This window comes from Rattus norvegicus, chromosome 5, assembly GCF_021556685.1.
Source record: "Rattus norvegicus strain SHRSP/BbbUtx chromosome 5, alternate assembly SHRSP_T2T, whole genome shotgun sequence".
In the NCBI taxonomy this organism is placed as follows: domain Eukaryota; kingdom Metazoa; phylum Chordata; class Mammalia; order Rodentia; family Muridae; genus Rattus; species Rattus norvegicus.
In genome coordinates this window covers 105,334,724-105,349,113 of record NC_141538.1, presented here as the reverse complement: position 1 = coordinate 105,349,113, position 14,390 = coordinate 105,334,724, and the positions used below count along the sequence as shown (strand labels likewise).

The window sequence follows — 14,390 nt, the reverse complement described above, 5'->3', positions numbered from 1 at the left end:
AAGACTGCTGGTTAAATTATGCTTCCTGTTGTTACTGAAATAATCCTCCTCTTCCTACCTACATTTAACTTCAGCCCCAGCTGACAGCTCCTTTGCTCTGTACTTTGTGAAATAATTTTATTTGCTTTTGAATCATCTATGCAAGGGATAATGAAGGCTCGCAAGAGCTTCAGCAACACTCCCTGACTGCAGGTCTCTGTTTCTCACAAGCCTCTGCCTCGAGAATGTCACAGCAGCTTAAAATAACGCAGCTCATCCCTCCCAAGTTCTCACTTCACGTGAGAAGAGTGAGTCAAAGTCAAAACGCTTGTTGCTTCCAGACTAGGTGAGGAAGAGCCCGATCTGTTAACTGTTCATTAAAGTTTCCGTTGATAGATTTCTGCAAGAAGATATGAATGTGAAGATCCTTTAAAAATTCCAATTTGAAAAAAAAACAAACTTTCATTTCTAAACATCTTTCTCATTGTTTATATACTAGTAATCTCCCAAACTCATCTCCATTGCAATTTCAGCAGAAGAGCTAAAGAGAAAGAAACATCCTAATGTTCTTCAAGATAATGAGCACTGTCTGTCATTATATACACAAGTTTCTGGGAAAGAAAAGATTTGATAAACCATGACATGAATCCATGAATTTGAGTCAGCCATTTGTGACATTGTCACCAAGTTATTTTCCTTTAATTTCAAAAGAGGCAGCTGTGTGTGGATGAAACAAACATACACCAAAAGACAAGCTAGGGGAGCCTTGTCAAAGTTCCAGTCATTCAAAATTTCAACAAGTAAAAAAAAAAGTAAAACTCAACAGTACCTGACAAGCACATACATGTGCAATGTGAACAGGAGCCTGTTTAAAAAAGTAAAGTTCAGGTTCAGCTCAGGGGCCTCTGGAATCAGTGCCTGAAGTGCTTGGAGTCTTCAGCAATAGAAATTCACTCTCTACCTCTTGAGGGCAATCAAGGCAATAATAAAAGACTATATGTTTAGTCCTCTCTTGGACAACCCTGATCAGTAACTCAAAGGCAGGCTTCTCAAAGCTGGTGTTGGGGATTTTAGTAGATAGTCTTTGGCTCTTAAAGGGAATACTGTCAGCTAAAACAGGCAAAGTTCATTTAAATAACATATGTATACTTAGACACAGACTTAGGAATCATAGGGGATTTTTAGGCAGATGGTTAATAGTTTGTTTCCTTACAACATTTTTACATAACCTTAGTGTTAAAGTCTATTCCCTGAGAACTAGCTTTCATGGTACGAGAAGGCACCATGTATGCTTCCAAGGGAGGGAAGCAAACAAAAGTCTTGCCCAACTATAAACCACAACAATGACCATAAACCAAGGATGAGTCATGGCTTACATACCTTGGCAGTGACCATCACTCTCTAACTGAACTTAAGTATAGAATTTTACAGATAAGAATGTAATGTTCCTTTGGAACTAAGTCCAGTTCTCACATACGCCTGGTAGGGAAAGGCACTGGTCCCCAGACAGAAAGACATGTGCTCCACCTATTCCGGCACTAGAGTTTTGAACCTTCTCGTGATACATCTGTTTTGGTGAATGTTATACTTGCCCATCATCATGGCTAGACTGGGATACCTGATGCTGGGTAGCATAAAGAAAAGGGGTTTAACACACCATTTCTGAGGCTAAAAATTAGAATAGCATGTATTGTACTTGTGAGGCTCCCCATCATGTATCATACTGTTGCTATCCTGTAAGGAAAGACCCAGTGATCTGTAAACATCAACCCAGAGTATGTTCAAGAGGGACCGCATGCCTAAACGTGAAGCCAGATAAATGGGATCTTCTACCAACTCTCTGAGGAAAGCTAGCCAGGATCTCAGGATAACCTGATCAGTCCCCTCCCATCTCCTGTAGCCTTCTACTGGGCTCTACCTCTTAAGGACCTCGCTTTCTGACTCTTAATCTCTACACCCCTGCTGATCAAGCTTCCAGTCCACAAACCCTCAGAGAGCACACTCGCTCCATAACCAAACCACAGCAGGGGTCCACAGCACTGAATACTTCCTTAACTAGAAATGGCATAGATGGTGTCAAATGTCAGACAAGTTTCATGATGTGTGATTGATATCATCCCATTACATAAGAACATTTGCATGAACACGAAACACACGTGCATTTAAGTAATAGGTAGTAATGAATACGATACCTGTACCAGTTCTCCCCATGGAGGAGCTGTAGAGAAAACACCATTTCTTGTTTTTTTTTTCCCAGTTCCCCAATATAGGTATACCATACAGTGCTCAGGCTCCACGGGCACAACCATTGCCCCCTTACATGATCCCTTCAACCCTCTTTGTATCATAACCAGGCTGGAGCACACTTTGTTTGATACATGCTCCTTAGCTGAACTCAGATGACCTCTCCGATGATATCACTGTTGGACAGAGATTCTTCCAGAAGCCGATGAGGTTCAGCAAGTGTTAAAGAGGCAGCAAGACTGTGAGTCAGAGGAGAGGCGGTGTTCATCAGCTGGAGGCAGAAGCAGATGTCCTTGGGAAATACCACTGATGCCCCTGTCCCTGACTCAAACCAGTCTCTATCCACACTATTTTCTTTAACTGAGTGTAATCCCCCTGTAGTTCATCTGCACTGTAGCATGTGACAAGGTCCCAACACTTTGCCGTGCACTGCCAGACTTTTTAACCAACTCACCTGGTGACATACCTGAGTTGCTTCACGTTTTAACTACAGCAACTCATGGCAAACTTCTCTGGCAAAGATACAGCAGAATCAATTCCACTCACTTTTTAAAAAAAATGATTGTTATAAACTATGGGTCTGCTCAGAAACAAATTATAATTCATTATCCTTCCTGAATGAAGCAGAGCTGATAGCCCAGGCCTGGCTACTGCAGCATGCATGTCCTTAGAATGAGTCACACAGAGCGGGGACACTCCATGCACTCTCCTGAAAGGCCCCGGCTCCTAGCACAGAGTTTCTTACTGCCTGTGGCTAAAGAATCAAATAATATACTACCTAAAGGAAATAGTCTCTTGGAAAAGATCCATACAGGAAAATATAGATATAGTTTGTAGGGAACTAAAGGTGGATCTTTCTTGACAGCACATCAGTTTCTACAGTAATTATAGGATGTCTTTTACTCACCCCGAAGTTAGTACGAGCTTTAAAAGTTCTTTGGTAATGGAAGTCCACTGTTACTTCATGAACACTACATTCCTCCTGTCCCACCTCCCGAATGGAAAAATTTTAAAGTCAACTGTCTCAATAACATAGGCTTCAAATCCTTTCTCTTTTTTTTTTTTCTTTTTTTCGGAGCTGGGGACCGAACCCAGGGCCTTGTGCTTGCTAGGCAAGCTCTCTACCACTGAGCTAAATCCCCAACCCCTTCAAATCCTTTCTTAAATCAAAAATATTGAAACTATTTGTGTGTTGGGACTCTGCTGTCCATCCCCATGGAGGTCAAATCTGACATGGGAGGTATGAATCTTCCAGAGATGAGTGCAAAGAGTAAGGTTGTTGGCAGCCAACCACATCTAGTACATGTTAGTACCATGTGGGAACATGGTACTAAAGCCTTAGAAAGACAGATAAACCAGGCTTATAAACACATCCTGGCCAAAATGTATCAGATAAGAAATCGTTCTGAAAGCTTCATGATAACAAAAACCATAAGATACCAATTTCAGTCATGATCAGAGAGTGACATCGCAGGGAAATTCAGAGTTAGGGAACAGCAGTTAAACTGACTCTCAATTTAATTTTTGAAGTAATGTACAAAAAAAACATGCATGTGATACACAATCCTTAGAAGACAAAGGAAAAGCCACTACTGTCTCTGCAGTGGGCCAAAGCAACCTGTCAATAAACACAGACTGGCAGAGCAGGCAGAGCCTGGCGGGTCCTGATGAGACTCTACACTGAGTCTAAAGCAAAGCTCACTGCAAGATCTAGAGAAGGCAGAGAAGTACCCCTGCAAGCCATGGCTCTATGCTTCTCTTCTTCTGTCAGGTACCAGGACACTAGGACACCCTGCCTGCAGTCCAAGGACACCAACAGGGATGAGTATGAGTGTGCTGTTATACCACACGATCCAATACAGATGGCTGACCATGAGGTGTTCAAGATGTGGGAGACACAGTCAAGAAAGGAAAAGCTATCTGATGCAAGGCTTTGGGTTAGCAATAGAATGGTCCATGATCCATTGGTTTCAGCCTTAAGAGGAGAGATTCCTCACTCTCAAGTGTTACTGATTCTCTCATAACTAGTAGGACAGTGATGCATTTTACTGATTCCACACCGGATCAAGTCAAGTGAAGAGGTCTGCCACTCAGATTTTCTTAAGGACCACCTAGGCTAGAGGAAGACAGATTCAACAAGTCCTCTAATCAACTTCAATACTCAAAATGACTAAAAGAATCACTTCTGACTCCACGTAAGCTCTCCACGGGACTTGAAATTTTACTACACCATTTATCTGTGGCTTCACCCTCTATTTCTCAAAAATAGAAAAATTAAATTACTGCCATGCTTTGAGTCAACACCTTCACCATGTTTTGAAGTTTGCGGGGGGGAAGATTATTTGATTTCGATAATGGCTAAAGAAGACACTTCACATAGGATGAACTTGGAAACACTATCAAGGTAAACACTTAAATGAACACACAGTCATTAACCTTGACAGATTCTAGGGCACACACCACACACACACACACACACACACACACACACACACACACACACACACACACACTCACTCACTCACTCACTCATGTACACATTTGCACACATCATAGAGAGAGAGAGAAAGAGGAGAAAGAAAGATGAGTGAGAGAGGAAGATTGAACCCAGTAGTTTACCCTTAAAATAAAAACCACCATAAAGAGAACCGAGAGTGATTAATTACTGGGCGATTTCATGGAAAGCAGCAGGCTGCTTCTGAATCTAAAAATAGCCCCTGAAACACCAAGCCCTGTTCTTGCTTCTCCACAGTCCCCCATCTTGTTGCATTTCCATTTCAAACTGAATAAAACCAATTAATGAATAGGATCTTTCAAAATAATGTGAGCTTCAGCAAGGAGAGGGAAATGAGCTTGTGCAAGGCAGGCTCTCCCGCCCACTAACACCAGAGCTTCTGCTGAGGACGCTGTGCAGCTCTGTGAGGAAGAACTCAGCTCATCACAGACCCAGACGGGATAAAAATCTCAGACCTTCTACCCCTCCAGGTTTATTGGTTTTACAATGGCCACATCCTAAAGCTTAGTTCTAAATTCACAACAGTATTTCTCTATATATAAATAATATGTCCCTCTGCCTTCTGCTCTGCTTTTCTCAACTCTGTCTACAGCAGTAGCAGCCATGCACTGAACCGCAGAGGCTGCTGCATATCAAATAGCCTCGGCAGTTCCGAAATCTGCATGCTCCCGACCATGAGAAGCAAACAGATACCTTTTATCGGATCCAAAATAGCATTCCACAGACATATTATTAACAAAATTATGCACCTAGATCATCCCTATATGCAGGGAGGGGGGCGAGATCACTCATCTCCGGGGGAGGAGGGTGCACCATGATTAATGCTTTATTAAGCTGTTCTCTGAAAACCTGTCTGAGGAAAGTCCAAATGTGAAGGATCTGTGCGCATTAATACTCTTCCCCAGGGAGGAGCATGTGGAGGTGGGTTGTCTGAATGTCCTCAGCACCACGCTAACACTGATGCCTTCAGGGTCACTGCTGTCTTCTATCCCTGTCTTGTTCCTCCCTCTTTTAGGCTGAGTAACATAGGGTGTTTAATAAAAACATAAGATTTTAAAAACAGTGACACTGAAAAGGCTGTTTCTATTAAACATTGACCCACTTCACTGAGGAAGACTTTATGCTGTAAAACAAATCCCAGCATTTGTGCAATCCCAGCATGTCCCACCATTGCATTTCCTTGTTTTAAACTAATGCCAGCTTCCCAAACATTTCGAATAACCCAAAGACACTGGCACAAAAGCCAAGATGAGGACAGTATTCACAGGAATAAAAATGAATGCTCTGAGTGTAAACACTGAGGCTGGGGACACAGCTCTGTGGCCATGGGCTTGCCTAGCATATTACTTGATTCCCCACACCAGAAAATAAAAGGTGGTGGTATGAAGGAGAAAGAGGAGGAGCATGAGGAGGAGGAGAGGGAGGAGGGACAGGAGGAGGAGAAGAGGGAGGAGGAGGAAGAAGAAGAGGAAAGTCTCCCCCCACCCCCCACCCCAGAGCTGGGATCAAACCCATAGCCTTGCGCTTGCTAGGCAAGCACTCTACCACTGAGCTAAATCCCCAACCCCAGAAAGTCTTTTTTTTTTTAAATTAAATCTTAGCATAGCAATATACACCTGTAAGCCCAACACTTCAGAGGCAGAGACAGGAGGATCACTGTAAGCTCAAGGCCAGCCTGGTTAACATGTTAGTTCCAGACCAGCCACAGATACACCCTGAGATCTTGTCTCACAGTGCAACAAAAGCTAAGGAAAAGAAAGCTTTCAAAAACCGAAGATACTCATTACTATATTAAACTTTATTTCTAACTGCTATCCATCCACCCTTGTGGATAGACAAGGCAATGCCTACATAGTACATCTTTATTTATGATATCTGTCTTCCACCATTCGTGTATATATATATCCAGGAACAGTTTCCTGGTGAGCATGGATTACTTCACTTCAATAGTCTCAGAAATAGTCCCATTATGTGTATGAACCAGGATTTACACATACACAAAAGGCACACTACAGTAGACTCTGTAGATCTTCAGTTATTCCTCCAAACCCAAAATGTATCTTCATCAAAGGACCCACTGCATCCAGTGCCTGACTGGCCCCAGGAAGAACGGCCCCTACAGTCATGGAACTCCGTCACCTCAAATTCTCTTTTTAATTGTGTGTGTCCAATCGTCAATCCCCTTATTTGTTTTAATTTTCCAGGTAACAGTTCTTAATTTCTACACAGAAAGAAAAGTCCATACCTAATTCTACGACATCTGTACCTTAACTCACGTCCAGAAAGCATCTCTCCAGCTCAGCTCAAAAGGACCCACATTTGCCTTTTTGCTATGTTATAATCTTTTGCTATCATGTTTGCAGCCAGCAACTTAAAACACTATAATTCGCTTGCTTTAGTGTAAGGGAATGATAGACGGACCCAGTTTTTTATGCACGGATGGAGAACTAACTGCCCACACATCATTTTCTAAGCGATCCATCCCTCTGGGCGGTGCCTTCAAGTGTTGCTTTGCCGTTTATGGACACACAGTGTGTTTAACTACTTACTGCTACATTTGCAGTTTTGTTCCATTGACTGGGAGGTGATTTATAAAATGATTCCTCTAAAGCATTCTCTGCCAGTGTCACACTCTGTCTCCACTGTCAATAAATGACAATGTTGCTTGAGATGAACCCTTAACTTCTCTGTGCCTTTCTTTCCTTATCAGTACAATGGGTACAGTGGTGCCTCCTCCATGGATTATGGTGAGGGTTGATTTACATGGCCACCGTCAGATGGTGTTGCTTATGCTTATCAGCATCACCACAGTCAAATGAAGCCATGGGCTTGACCTCCTGCCATCTGGACTTAGGAAAGGAAAGGGAAGAGGCAATCATTCAATGGCTAAATATTTCAAATTTGTACACAGCCATGAAGTGTGTCACAGGAACTAAAGGAATCCTGCAGGATAAAGAAGAGGTCTCTAAGAATTAACATCTGGACCCACCCAAAGGAGGAGCAGGCCTGAACCAGTCCCCAAGCTGACAGGAGATGGGCAGGCAGCAGGCTAGGCTCAGCCCCACTGCACAGATCTGACAACTCCAGGTCACCTGCTCTGTGGAGGCTTGTCGACGTTGTCTCCTTGGCCATAATTCACTAAGGGCTGGTTTCTGCAAACTCTGGCCTTCTCAGTTTGAAGTTACATCTTCAGGGAGAAAAATGCTCCATGACCACCTACTACTAAGGACCTTTGGTAAAAAAAAAAAAAATCACATTAAATTCTACTCATTCAACAGAAGCTCTCAAAGCTGGAGATGCTCTAGGACCCTGGCATTGTAGGGCACAATGGTAATTTTTACCCACAAGATCACCCTCTCCAATCAACTGCCTACCTTCTGCTCTTAGTTGAACATGAGCAGAAGTATCATGGCAATATCCGTGACACTTTTAGCTAGTAAGAATTCCCCAGGTATGCATAAATCCCCTTTAATCTTTAGCTTTCCTACGTTTTAAGAATTTCTCCACAGCAGTGTTGGGGATGGCCTCCAGGGAGTCCTTGGCAAATCTCTTTGTTGTTCTTGTGACCAAATTCCTTCCATATTTGCATGGTGCTGGGCTTTGTCAATCATTGCCTCGCCTGCTCCACCATGGCAGGGGATGGAGATTGTATTCACATCTCCACACATAGAACATAGCATACAGCCTGGCAAGTAAGAATTTCCGGCCAACTACTTGCAAGATGAGATGTCTGGAGCACAGACACGGAGAAACTTGCCCTTGGTTGGGGGATAGTAACAGGAAGATAGGGGACATGTCAAGTAAAGAAAGCCACAGTAGCCCCCGTTTAGGATTTTTAGGTCTTGAAGTCAGAATGTGTTCAAAGACTTCAAGCACAGAAGTGGCAAAGGCAGTTTAGGTGCAATCACAGGTGAACCATGCAGGACAGGAAATTCTGAAGTTGTTCACCTGAGAGATGCCCACAGGATGCACAGGGCAGGGCTGGTGTGGGTGGTAAGGAGTGAACTCTGCAGAGACACTGACTGGTTCAGAAACCGACTTTGTGGCAAGTGTGGGAATTTTACAGGTATGGATTTGGCATCAGAAAAGGAAATTCTACCAGACTGGTAGCCCAGCATAAATGCTAAGGGAGATGAGCCATTAAGAATAAGGCTTAGATCCTCAACAAGGAAGCATGAGCCCACACCCCAGAGGAGGATTCTGGGTCTCAGGTACTGTCCACTGCTTTCAAAGGCAGTTCCTGAATGGACCAGGTACACTGAATATACAACACTATTCTACCAAAACCACAAGCATTGACGCTAAAGACCTTTGCACCGCCATATTGGCAAACCAATTTCCCCTCACTTTAGTGCTCCCAAGAAATTATCAAGTAAAGAAACATTGTAAAGCTTCCCTTCCACAATGCCACAGAGTAAAGCTTCCCTGAATTCTTAGTCCTCAAAACTCATAACACTCCTTAAAGTAAATCTACTGCCTACTATAAAGCTCTTCCTAATGATGCAAGCAGGAGTTTCTGCCCAAGGAGAGGCAACCTCCAGCCCTTACCACTGTGAGTGGCATCAACATCCACCGTGCTCTCTCTCTCTGCTGCTCCTCTCCCCTCCCAGACACATGAGCATAGAGTCATGCAAAGCCCGTGCCTCCACACAAGGAATGTGTGTGCAGGATGTCTACAGTGGCTCACGATTCTATCACTTCTTGTAGAAAGTGGACAAGTCACTCCCTCTGTTTGCTCACCTAATGGTTTGGTAGCAAGATGCCTTCTCTGTGGACAGGAGCTACAACAGTAAATTAACTACATCTATGACGTCACTCCTCATGCCTCATCAAAGTTAATCTGACTCTCCTTTACTGATAAATGATGGAGAAATCAGGACAGACATGTTATAGTTCTTACTACTTAAAGAGTAAAATCAGGGTGGCTGAATTATTTGACATAATAATTTATTTAGCAAGGAAGGTGTTCCAAAAAGTCTCAGAAACAGAACTGCGGTTTTAGCTCAAAAGTACTGTGTGTGCTCAGCAGCCACAAGGACCTGAGTTTAATCCCTAGAACAACTCTCACACCCACACCCACACCCACACACCAAGAAAAAAAGAAGAGAAGAAGGAAGCAACATTTGCAAAATTCCCAAACCTATTTTCAAAATACAAGTAATGCTCCCACTTAAAGAAACAGAAACAGGACTAGATAGAATTCAATAGTGCGGGATTTGCCTAACATGTACAGGGCTGGATCCAGCCCCCAATACCACATAAATAATTCTGTATTTCTATACACAAATGTGTGTGTGTGTGTGTGTGTGTGTGTGTGTGTGTGTGTGTGCGCGCGCGCACATGTGTGTGTCACTGTCCCTCAAGCTTTAAGGACTTCGGGCAGAAAAACACCATTATCTGATACACAGGCAGGCAATTTGAAGCAAATCTTTAAAATTGGTTTTAAAGGATAGATAAAGGAGGAAAATGAAGAGAGAAGAACAGAAGGAAACAGATGGGCCTGGAGGATTTAATAATCAAATCTGAGTAACTACACCCTGCTTCAAGACTTTTATTTTCATATTTGGACTCTAGAAAGTCCTGACACACAGACACTTGGTTAATATAGCTTGCTCCAATCCTTCCCAAACTCATCTGGCCTCTGTGAATTATATTACCCCATATTCTATTTATGCTCAGAAGACTACAAAAAAAGCAGAGGAACTGGGATGTAGGAGGGAAGGGAATCAGATCAATGCTCTGTGTGCCACAGCCTGTGAGTGGCAGGAAGCAAGTGTCATCATAGTCGGACTGGGGAACCATTGCAGCACCTCACGTGCTTTGGAGCTGCAGCATAAGCACTTATCCAGGGATGCAGAAAACGAAGACAACCACTACTGAGATCCCAGCACAGACCAAGTGAAGGAGTGGCACCCACGCAGTCAGGGCTGCTTGGTTTTCTTTTTCTAGTACATATGTCCACCACAGATCAGGGCGACTATGAGCCCAGCACCTTACACAAGAAAGGAGACTAAACTATCAGGAATCCATCTTGCTGGAGGAGTTCTAAAATCAAAGTCGCTTATAAAGCAGATTATTAAGATATACCTTAACAGCCTCCCAGGAAAACTCGGTGCCAGACAGTACCCTCGGTGCAGCAGCAGTTCCCCTTGCGAGTGGACGGTACTGCACAGCCCCCTGCTTAAGGAACCACCCCAGGAGCACATCACAGAATCTACAGATGCCAGTGCTCTACCCTGCCACTTCTGCCTTCCTTCAAAACCCATGGGTTCAGGTGCCCACACCAAAGCATGAAGACCTGAGTTCCGGCCCCAGGAGCCATATAAAGATGGAGGGAGAGAAACGACCTCCACATGTGTGCAATCCACACAGATAGATCATACATGTTATGTATGCACATACATGTCATACAGTCGATTGGGAACCACACTCTTAAAGCAAACTGACTGTTCCTGTCTAGCTACTAATAACAGTTCCTCAGCCAGGAGTTGGAGACTGTTAGGCCCTCTTCCATGCTGGATCGTTTCTTAGACGTGTCAAATGAACCAAATTTTAAAAGTATGCATCAAATAAAAACATTAAAAACAGTTCAGCAAAAGCAAGCACGATTGGTCAACAAGTTTAATGAGATTCTGTAGAGGTTAAAAAAGTAAAGCATACTCACAAATTATGTGGCTCAGACTTTGATGACATGAGTGCCGGGGCCACCCAGAGGTGAGTACTCCATCAGACACACTTGTCCCAGCATGTGGCATCTTGGGGGCTTCGGGTGATCTTGTTAGACTTGTTCCCTCTAGACAGGACCTTCACTTCTGAGGCTACTCCGCCTTTTCTCTCCTGTTCTACTTTGCTTGAGATGATGCAGTCGCAGGGTATTACTTTTCCGTTATGGCTGCTACACTTTGCACTTTCCTGGCCATAAACTGAAACCACACCCATCTTCCACTCCCACTGTCCCCATCACTGTTCTCTTACTGCAAAGAGCATCACATAGAACATCCTCGGTCTGCTGATGGAGTGACTCACTCTGCCTCATTTTTCCTTGCTAAACCAGGAGCTCCTGGTCACAGGTCAGGAGGGTGAGGAGGGGCAGCTCCCATCTAGCCCTGGGCACATCATCCTGTGCCACATTTCCCAGCTGCCCCTCTTCCCAGCAGATAGAGCTGTCAATCCTCAACACAGATTTCCTAAGGACAAGAAGAGGGATCTGGACACAAACATCTTCATTTAGAGAAACAAAAGCTACCGGCAGCTGCCTGTTGACAGTAGGCCTCCCCCTCTCCTTGGAGACAGGGAGAAAGTGGCCACACATTCGGAAGCAACTCCAGCAGCACAATTCAATCCTGGACCCAACAGAGGACAAGGCAAGAAAGCGCTCTTGAGTTAAATGCCAAAGGAGAAAAGTTTCCTAGAAACTGAGTTTGCTCTTAGTTCCTGCTAACATTTTCCTTCCTAGTCTTTGTCTTCAACTCAACATGGCAAAGCAGGGGTAGGAATGATGTAATGGAAAGGCGATCCAGTGACAAGACCTAATACCAAATTACCAAAGAAAGGCATGAAAGCAGAAAACACAACCTGCTTGTCTGAAATCCCACTGTCTAGAAACGATCAATATTTAAATGACTCATTTAGTTCATATGAAATACAATTATTCAAGCACTAGAACCTAGCACATAAATTACCCATGTATTTGAGCTATTCTCATTATAATATCAGGTTATTAATATCACATATTTTGTGGGGCTTAGCTTGCAATAATCATGAACACTTCCGTATACCTACAACTATTACTCTGTGGATAAAACAGCTATTGACTTCTTTTAAATCAGAGACGCACTAGAATTCAGCTCTGTGTTTGACATTTAGGCTGTTTCTATTTTCATGGAAACTACTAAAGGGAATAATCGCGTTCCTGGTCTGGTAGGTTTACATGCTGATTTTTTGGTGGATAAATTCTAAACCAGAACTACAGGAAGCCACTGATATGGCAGGGTGAACGATCCGTACTGTTACCAACAGGAAGCTATCCCTCCTGTGGGAACGCCCATACTCTGGAGGCAGAAACAGGATGACTGAAAGTTGAGACCCACCTGATCTACATAAGCATCACTCCATCTCAACTCCCACCCCAGGAAGGGAGACCCACATTCACACAGTCTTGCCCGCTTACTGTTCCAAACTCACATCCTTCCCATCTCTGCCCATCTAAACGATGACAACTGTGTGTGGTTCCCATGACCTCTGCATGTTAACCTCAGTCACTTGCAGTACTCTCACTTACTGCCTTTTCAAACTTGTCTACTTTTTATACCAAAAGGATTGGCTTTTCTAACTGATTAGTAACAGTTTCTTGTCTTGACACCACACTACACAACAGGACTCAGGACAGATCTTGAAGGTCTGGTTTCAAAACCCAACCCTGCCAGTGAAGCCATGCAATCTTGAGCACCTTAACCTATCTGAACTTCATTTTTTTTTACCTATAGAAAGGGCATTAGCAATGCTGTAGCCTCATGGGGATTTTATGGGTAGTAAAGATGATTAAACAATGCCTAGTAATCAGCTATTTTTACAACTAAGAAAGCTTATTTTAAAGTTACAAACTTACAACTTTATGAGGATTTGACCTCCAAGTAAAAAGCTATAGTCATATAATACTCAAGTAAAAATAAAAATCAAAAGTATATGCCTTCGCACAACTTTAAATTATAAGTATTATAGAGAAGAAGCAAGGAACAGAGATTCACTCAACAACACCAGTTGAATGTCTACTGTGGGGCAGGTGCTGGGTACACAATAAAGAAGTGAGAGATGAGCTTCCTGGCAGAGACCAACAAGAAAGGTGGTCATTTCAGAAACATGTGCCAAGCGATTTACTTGAAGAGCCACCGTGGGCAATGTCTAGTGCATACTAACAGGCATTTGGCCCACATTAAATATGGGAGGGATAAGTTCCCTGAGATTATCAAGTAAGACCTTTAAAAATAAATAGTGATTAGTGGAGTACAACATCAAACACAAGAAGGAAATGTCCAGAGGAAAGAGCACAGAAGAAAGACTGCAAAGCAAGAACACCAGTTTTGCAGAGCAAACATTATTTGGCAAAATGTCAAAGACTTGGCAACCTTAGTATAGTGAGACACGTATAGCGAGCTAGGGGACATGAGACGACTAGCCAACAGTGCCTCCACACTCCTTAATAGGGTTTACAGAGGCTCGATGCTGGGAGCCACAAAACCACTGAGCAGTTTTAAGTAGAAGCACAACTTTAGATTTGTTCTACAGGGCTGGGGGTGGGGAGGTATGGCTCAGTAGCAGAACAAGTGCCTAGCACGCAGATGACAAAGATTCTTGAGTGGATCCTCACGGAAAAAACAAGCAAACAAACAAAAACAAGAGCTAGATTCTAAATAACAGCTAGCATTAAGACTGGAAGCCTAAGGTACAAACCTCTAACTATGCCCTTAAAGTATATTGCTGTGGCTACTGAGCTGTGGAATGGGGAGAGAATGCATAGGAGAGGAGAACTTATCCTTAGTCACTAGTGACTGCTGAGGCCACATACGCATCCAGAACGGGAACACTGGGAAGAAATCTGACCCATGCCCTGAGCTTCTACACTGGGTTCCTACTGTCCCTATACTATACCTCC

General features: G+C 43.4%; 1 protein-coding gene across 2 annotated transcripts in view; it reads right to left on the bottom strand.

Moving 5' to 3' along the window:
- Positions 1–14,390, bottom strand: part of Sh3gl2 (SH3 domain containing GRB2 like 2, endophilin A1) — a 175,833-nt gene that overhangs the window by 143,625 nt on the left and 17,818 nt on the right.